Below are 9,468 nucleotides of genomic sequence, written 5' to 3'. Positions count from 1 at the left end.
ACTACTCGCTGTACTGTTGTTTCCTGAGTACAGATGCGTTAGCGTCGTGCTAGCACCATTACTACTCGCTGTATTGTTGTTTCCTGAGTACAGATGCGTTAGCGCCGTGCTAGCACCATTACTACTCGCTGTACTGTTGTTTCCTGAGTACAGATGCGTTAGCGCCGTGCTAGCACCATTGCTACTCGCTGTACTGTTGTTTCCTGAGTACAGATGCGTTAGCGTCGTGCTAGCACCATTACTACAGCGACAACGGCTCATTTCTAGACCAAACAGGATTTATTTTCTTCCTGTCAGGTATTGTGGGGCGCATTTTCCATTCATAAACCACGTCGCTTGCTGTTCTAAAACTACCTGCTGTTAACCATTTTATTTGACATGTTGTTCAGTCATGTTTGTTTCCTCATTATCTAGCTAGCCAGGTAGATAACAACCTGTTAACTTTATTAGTACATTCAAACATTTTGAGGGCACAGAAAGATTGGAAACGGGATAGCTTCTTCAGAAGATCATAGCAATGAATGAATGACAGATCTCTTGCATGTGGTCGTCACAAACGTTCTGAAAGAGCCAGTGTTCAATGTACCATGCATCTCAATAGGAAAATAGTGCTGTACATCATGTAAAAACCTAATATTGCACAAATTACTTATTTGTCTCAATATTTTTGGTGTTTCTAATAAACTAGTTTATAGGGCACAGCATGTGCTTCAGAAGTAGCTCGACTTCATATAAGCTATATCTCAATAGATAAAAAAATATATATATATTACTCTGTAAAACATGCAGTTATATTGGCGTTATTAGTCCTGAACCCTGTACTATGAATTATGTTTGAGGAGTTAGAGAGGTAACTTAGTCGTTAACTCTGAGTTCAACTCGGGATAACCAGTCACACGAATACCTGATCTAGGGCAGGCTAACTCAGGACTAATCTGGTCTGGGGCAGGCTAACTCAGGATTAACCTGGTCTGGGGCAGGCTAACTCAGAACTAACCTGGTCTGGGGCAGGATAACTCAGAACTAACCTGGTCTGGGGCAGGCTAACTCAGGACTAACCTGGTCTGGGGCAGGCTAACTCAGGACTAACCTGGTCTGGGGCAGGCTAACTCAGGACTAACCTGGTCTGGGACAGGCTAATTCAGGACTAACCTGGTTTGGGACAGGCTAACTCAGGACTAACCTGGTCTGGGGCAGGCTAACTCAGGACTAACTGCACTTATCCTGAATCAAGTGTCTGAGCTGCGAGTTGAGGACCAATGAAAATCGGATTTCCTCCCTCTCGCAAAGATTGCGTCATTGTCCCATTTAATTTGAGGAAGACTGATTTAAAAAATGTATAAATAAAATTGTGTTCATTTTTTAAAATATTAAAATACTCACATGACACGTTTTCACACACAGTAAAACTTTTAGTATGAATGGTATGGTGAAAAATGTGCTTGTGCATTGATAAGCAAACCAAAGATCACATTAATGACAAGTAATAATGTAATGAAATAGAGATGCCTACTTCACACCAGCCTGCTGAGTTTGCAAGATAACTAATTCCTTCATTTGAATTTTGGCACAAATTAATATGTGGTACTGCCCTGACAAAGGTTGCAGTTTGGAAACTGCAGTAATTCCAGTGTGTTAGTTTGGATGCATTATTTGCTGCATACTGCAGTTATACTGCACTCTTACTGCAATAGTGTTTCGTAAGGGTGACTCCATCTTGGATTGATGGTTCGGCATTGTCTGTTGGTGTTCCACTGACCATGTGAGACATAAACACTTACAAGCCTAGCTAGAACAGGCTTGAATAAGCAGCGGGTGCACTATCACTTACAAGCTACAACAGGCTTCATCAGGAATCAAGGTAAGACCCCGATGCAGACTGTCAATGTAACAATGTTTACTATCACTTACAAGATACAACAGGCTTTATCAGGAATCAAGGTGAGACTCCGATGCAGACTGTCAGTGTAACAATGTTTATTGTAACAACAGGGGCAGGCAAAGACAGGTCAAGGCAGGCAGGGGTCGATAATCCAGGGTAAGGCAAAGGTACAGGATGGCAGGCGGGCGGGTACAGGGTCAGGACAGGCAAAGGTCAAAAACCAGGAGGACGAGGAAAGAGAGGCTGGGAAACGATAGGAGATGACAGGAAAAATGCTGGTAAACTTGAACGAACAAGACAAACTGGCAACAAACAGACAGAACACAGGGAATACCCAGGGAATAATTGGGAAGATGGGCGACACCTGGAGGGGGTGGGTGGAGACAAGCACAAGGACAAGTGAAACAGATCAGGACGTGACAGGCTTGAGTAAGCAGCGGGTGCACTATCAATATCCACCTTCATAATACGGATATAGCCTGAGCTAGAATGTGAAGCTAGCTAGCTTTATACAGTAAGCCTGAGTAGATCTAGCTTGCTTCATATTATACCCCTCAGATCCTGACAAATGCTTAAGATGGTTTTTGGGGGTATTTAAGCTCTGAAGATCCATTCCCCAAGTTCATAAGTAGTTATCGTGAACTTGTTCGCAAAAAAAACAAAAAACATAGTGTCACGACTTCTGCCGAAGTCGTTGCCTCTCCTTGTTCGGGCGGTGTTCGGCGGTCGACGTCACCGGTCTTCTAGCCATCATCGATCCATTTTTCATTTTCCATTGGTTTTGTCTTGTCTTCCCACACACCTGTTTTCAATCCCATCCATTACCTCTTGTGTATTTAACCCTCTGTTTCCCCTCATGTCTTTGTCAGAGATTGTTTTATGTCAAGTGTTGTTTCTGGGTGTATAGGTGCGCGACGGGTCCTCGTACCCATGTTTATTTTATGTATGTACATTTTCGTGTTTGGAGCATGTTAAGTGGACATTTATTAAAAGTCTCCATTTACACTCAGTTTAACTCTCCTGCGCCTGACTTCCCTGCCACCTATACACACGACTCTGACAGAATCTCTGACCATAACTATGAAGTCAGCAGGAGGAGACACTTCGCTCATGGAGGTAGAGGGACGCGTCATGGAACAAGCGGAGGAGATTGACAGTCTGAGCGCTGCCATGGATCGCATTGTCCAGAATATGGACCGCTTGGAGAGACGGGGAGTTTTTCCAGCGCCTCCACCACCACAACCGGTATTTCCGTTGAACGCTTTTTCTCCTTCTGAACATAACAAGATCCATTTATCCCTACCCACGGGATACAATGGAGATACTGCCAGCTGCCAGGGTTTTCTCCTAAAACTGAACTTGTATCTGGCCACGGTCTCTCCAGTACCATCGGACCGTAAGAAGAGTTACGCCCTCGTCTCATGCCTCACCGGGAAAGCCCTGGAGTGGGCCAGCGCTGTTTGTAGAGAGGAGGATGCGGCGTTGGACCATTTTGAGGAGTTCATCCGCCATTTCCGGATGGTATTCGACCACCCATCCGAAGGCAGAGCGGCGGGTGAGCTCCTCTATCATCTGAGGCAGGAGACGAGGAGTGCACAGGAGTTTGCTTTGGAGTTTAGGACCTTGGCTGCCGGCGCTGGATGGAGCGACAGGGCCCTGATCGACCATTACCGTTGTAGTCTACGCGAGGACGTCCGTCGGGAGCTGGCCTGTAGAGACACCACCCTCAACTTCGATCAGCTGGTGGACATGTCCATCAGGCTGGACAACATGCTGGCTACTCGTGGACGTCTAGATCGGGGTCTGGTTGTTCCATCCTCCCGCACCCTCTCTCCCGAACCTATGGAATTGGCAGGGATGGTGCGCAGGGAGACCGGAGGGGGTTCCCGCTCGAGCACCATCTATGGTCGCAGAGATCACACTGCTGGTCGGTGCCGGGTTGGTTCCTCTGGGAATAGAGAAGGCAGGCAGGGCACTCTGGCATCACCCCAGGTGAGTAGGCACCATTCTCATCCAGAGCCCTCTGTCGCACTAATGTTTGTCTCTGTCACTTTTCCGGATTTTCCCCTGCATTCCCAGTATAAGGCGCTAGTAGATTCAGGCGCAGCTGGGAATTTCATTAATAAAGATTTAGCTCATAGTTTAGGGATCCCTATTGTTTCTGTGGATATGCCTTTCCCTATTCATGCCTTAGATAGTCGACCATTAGGTTCAGGGTTTATCAGGGAGGTCACCGCACCTTTGTGTATGATAACGCAGGAGGGTCACAAGGAGAAGATTAGTCTTTTCCTTATTGATTCTCCTGCGTATTCTGTGGTGCTAGGCCTACCCTGGTTAACTTGTCATAACCCCACTGTTTCTTGGCCACAGAGGGCTCTCACAGGGTGGTCGCGAGAGTGCTCAGGTAGGTGTTTAGGGGTTTCCGTTGGTGCTACTACGGTGGAAAGTCCAGACCAGGTCTCCACCGTGCGCATTCTCCCCGAATATGCCGATTTGGCTCTCGCCTTCTGTAAAAAGAAGGCGACTCAATTACCACCCCATCGACGGGGGGATTGTGCGATAGATCTCCTGGTAGATGCTGCATATCCCAGGAGTCACGTGTATCCCCTGTCGCAAGCGGAGACGGTGGCTATGGATACATATATCTCTGAATCCCTGCGTCAGGGGTTCATTCAGCCATCCATTTCACCAGCCTCTTCGAGTTTCTTTTTTGTGAAGAAGAAGGATGGCGGTTTACGCCCGTGCATTGATTATCGATGTCTCAATAAAATCACGGTGAAATATAGTTACCCGTTACCTCTGATAAATACAGTTATTGAGTCAATGAACGGGGCACGCTTCTTCACAAAATTGGATCTCAGGAGTGCGTACAATCTGGTGCGTATTCGGAAGGGTGATGAGTGGAAGACGGCATTTAGCACCACCTCAGGTCATTATGAGTACCTTGTCATGCCATATGGGTTGATGAATACTCCATCAGTCTTCCAATCATTTGTAGATGAGATCTTCAGGGACCTGCACGGGCAGGGTGTAGTGGTGTATATCGATGATATTCTGATATACTCCGCTACACGCGCCGAGCATGTGTCCCTGGTGCGCAGGGTGCTTGGTCGACTGTTGGAGCATGATCTATATGTCAAGGCTGAGAAATGCTTGTTCTTCCAACAATCCATCTCCTTCCTAGGGCATCGGAATTCCACTTCAGGAGTGGAAATGGAGAGCGACCGCATTACAGCCGTGCGTAATTGGCCGACTCCAACCACGGTAAAGGAGGTGCAGCGTTTTCTAGGGTTTGCCAATTACTACCGGAGGTTTATCCGGGGTTTTGGTCAGGTGGCTGCTCCCATTACCTCACTGCTAAAGGGGGGCCCGGTGCGCTTGCAGTGGTCGGCTGAGGCGAACAGGGCTTTTGGACACCTGAAGACTCTGTTTACCTCGGTGCCTGTGTTGGCTCATCCGGATCCCTCTTTGCCATTCATAGTGGAGGTGGACGCATCCAAAGCTGGGATAGGAGCAGTGCTCTCTCAGCGTTCGGGTGTGCCACTGAAGCTTCGTCCCTGTGCTTTCTTTTCGAAGAAGCTCAGCCCGGCGGAGCGAAACTATGATGTGGGGGACCGGGAGCTGTTAGCTGTCGTAAAAGCCTTGAAGGCGTGGAGGCATTGGCTTGAGGGGGCTAAACACCCTTTTCTCATCTGGACTGACCACCGCAATCTGGAGTACATCCGGCAGGCGAAGAGACTGAATCCTCGCCAGGCAAGGTGTGCCATGTTTTTCACTCGTTTTGTGTTTACTCTTACTTACAGACCAGGCTCCCAGAACGTCAAGGCAGACGCATTGTCTCGGCTGTATGACACAGAGGAGCGGTCCATGGATCCCACTCCCATACTCCCAGCTTCGTGTTTGGTGGCGCCAGTAGTGTGGGAGCTGGACGCGGACATTGAGCGGGCGTCACGTGCAGAGCCCTCTCCTCCTGAGTGTCCAGCTGGTCGTCTGTACGTTCCGTCTGCTGTCCGCGACCGATTGATCTATTGGGCTCACACGTCACCCTCCTCTGGTCATCCAGGGATAGGTCGGACGATGCGCTGTCTTGATGGGAGGTACTGGTGGCCCACTTTAGCTAAGGACGTGAGGATTTATGTTTCCTCCTGCTCGGTGGGCGCCCAGTGCAAGGCTCCTAGACACCTGCCCAGAGGTAAGCTTCAACCTTTACCCGTTCCTCAACGGCCGTGGTCGCACCTGTCGGTGGATTTTTTGACTGATCTTCCACCTTCACAGGGTTACACCACGATCCTGGTTGTTGTGGATCGGTTTTCGAAGTCCTGTCGTCTCCTCCCTTTGCCCGGTCTCCCTACGGCCTTACAAACTGCAGAGGCCCTGTTTACACACGTTTTCCGGCACTATGGGGTGCCTGAGGATATAGTGTCTGATCGGGGTCCCCAGTTCACATCAAGGGTCTGGAAGGCGTTCATGGAACGTCTGGGGATCTCGGTTAGTCTTACCTCAGGTTTTCACCCCGAGAGTAATGGGCAGGTGGAGAGAGTTAACCAGGATGTGGGCAGGTTTCTGCGGTCCTATTGCCAGGACCAGCCGGGGGAGTGGGCGAAGTTCGGGGGAGTGGGCGAAGTTCGTGCCCTGGGCAGAGATGGCCCAGAACTCGCTACGTCACTCCTCCACTAACCTTACCCTAATACACATTGAAAAGGAGTATCAGCCGGTTCTGGCTCCTTGGCATCAGAGTCAGATCGAGGCTCCTGCGGTGGACAATTGGTTTCGGCGCACTGAGGAAACCTGGGAGGCAGCCCACGTCCACCTTCAGCGCGCCATAAGGCGCCAGAAAATTGGCGCAGACCGTCACCGCAGTGAGGCCCCGGTGTACGCACCAGGGGACAGGGTCTGGCTCTCGACCCGAAACCTGCCCCTCCGCCTGCTCTGCCGGAAGCTGGGTCCGCGGTTTGTGGGGCCGTTTAAAGTCCTGAGGAGAGTGAACGAGGTATGTTATAGGTTACAACTGCCCACTAATTACCGTATTAACCCCTCGTTCCATGTGTCTCTCCTCAGGCCGGTGGTGGCTGGCCCGCTCCAGGAGGCTGAAGTGCGTGAAGTTCCTCCGCCTCCTCTAGACATCGAGGGGGTCCCGGCGTACTCTGTTCGATCCATTTTGGATTCGAGACGTCGGGCGAGGGGCCTTCAGTACCTCGTGGACTGGGAGGGGTACGGGCCGGAGGAGAGATGCTGGGTTCCGGTGGAGGACGTTTTAGATCCTTCCATGTTAAAAGAATTCCACCGCCTCCATTCGGATCGCTGCACCTCGCCCTCCGGGTCGTCCCCGAGGCCGGTGTCAGGGGGGGGGGGGTACTGTCACAACTTCTGCCGAAGTCGTTGCCTCTCCTTGTTCGGGCGGTGTTCGGCGGTCGACGTCACCGGTCTTCTAGCCATCATCAATCCATTTTTCATTTTCCATTGGTTTTGTCTTGTCTTCCCACACACCTGTTTTCAATCCCATCCATTACCTCTTGTGTATTTAACCCTCTGTTTCCCCTCATGTCTTTGTCAGAGATTGTTTTATGTCAAGTGTTGTTTCTGGGTGTATAGGTGCGCGACGGGTCCTCGTACCCATGTTTATTTTATGTATGTACATTTTCGTGTTTGGAGCATGTTAAGTGGACATTTATTAAAAGTCTCCATTTACACTCAGTTTAACTCTCCTGCGCCTGACTTCCCTGCCACCTATACACACGACTCTGACATACAGAAGTACAGAAGTACTTCCTTCTACTTCGCTGGGATCAGCTTGTCCAAAATGTACGAATACAAACTTGAAAACACTGATTATCATGACAATTTAGTTCACGGAGTGAAACTACCGAACAGTAGGTAGCCTTCATTCCATATTGTCCATTTTACTTTGACCTGTCCTGTTTTTGGTATGTAGTGTCATACATCAAAGCACATATTTATTTGATTGGGCGCTATTTAGGCCAATGTATTGGAGACATGTTATATACATACATATACTAGCTGGCAAGCACCCGGTTACTCAATCCTGCACCTTTGTCACGATTGTTGAAATGAGTGGACCAAGGCGCAGCGTGCGTAGAGTTCCACATATTTTTTAGTAGTTTAAACTTACAACAAAGAATAACAAACGTGCAGTAATGCAGTGCTCAACGCAACTAAACACAAAACAAGATCCCACAAACAACAGGTGGGGAAAAGGCTGCCTAAATATGATCCCCAATCAGAGACAACGATAGACAGCTGCCTCTGATTGGGATCCAATACCAGGCCAACATAGAAAACGAAAAACTAGAATGCCCACCCTAATCACACCCTGACCTAACCAAATAGAGAAATAAAAAGGCTCTCTAAGGTCAGGGCGTGACAACCTTAGAGACATGGAATCACCGGTAACATTAATAATGTTAAATACGGAGCTTTCAGAAAGTATTCAGACCCTTTGACTTTTTCCACATTTTGTTAAGTTAAAGCCTTATTCAAAAATGTATTCAATTGTTTTTTCCCCCTCATCAATCTACACTCCATACCATAATGACAAAGCAAAAACAGGTTTTTAGAAATGTTTGCTAAATTATAAAAAATAAAATATATATAACATGTACATAAGTATTCATACCCTTTACTCAGTACTTTCAAATCAAATCAAATGTAATTGGTCACATACACGTGTTTAGCAGATGTTATTGCGGGTGTAGCGAAGTCTGAGGTCCTGAGCGCTTTGGAGCAGGTTTTCTTCAAGGATCTCTCTGTACTTTGCGCCGTTCATCTTTGCCTCGATCCTGACTAGTCTCCCAGTACCTGCTGCTGAAAAACACTGGACCAAACGTTTATAAAGGTAGACCAAGGTAATATGATATGACATACTGTATGCTGCCACCACCATGCTTCCCCGTAGGGATGGTGCCAGGGTTTCCTCCAGATGTGACGCTTGACCTAGGCAATATTATCTGACATGTTGCAGGTACAGTAGACCAAACGTTTATAAAGGTAGACCAAGGTAATATGATACGACATACTGTATGTTATAGATATACTGGACCAAACGTTTATAAAGGTAGACCAAGGTAATATGATACGACCTACTGTATGTTATAGATATACTGGACCAAACGTTTATAAAGGTAGACCAAGGTAATATGATATGACATACTGTATGTTGCAGATACATATATAAATGTACACTGGACCAAACATTTATGCCTCGCCATCACTCAGCTTTGAATTTGGGTGAAAACCTATACAACAATATGTAATATATTCCCAGAGGAGGGCACTTAAAAGTATTAATTAAAGTGTGTAAAGGACACTACTTGTGATTTGAAGAAGAGAGAACCAGTGCATCACAGACAGTAGTTGATAGCACACAACCAGAGCTTCTAACTACATCGTTTTATATTGCCTAATGGCATGTTTGGAAAGCATATTTGCTTATTTTAAATGGGTCGAATCTACAGTTGATGTCGGAAGTTTAATTACACTTAGGTTGGAGTCATTAAAACTCGTTTTTCAACCACTCCACAAATTTCTTGTTAAAAAACTATAGTTTTGGCAAGTCGGTTAGGACATCT

The sequence above is a fragment of the Salvelinus namaycush genome, unplaced genomic scaffold (assembly GCF_016432855.1).
Source record: "Salvelinus namaycush isolate Seneca unplaced genomic scaffold, SaNama_1.0 Scaffold529, whole genome shotgun sequence".
Taxonomy (NCBI): Eukaryota; Metazoa; Chordata; class Actinopteri; order Salmoniformes; family Salmonidae; genus Salvelinus; species Salvelinus namaycush.
Note: the sequence above shows the minus strand (reverse complement) of the source record.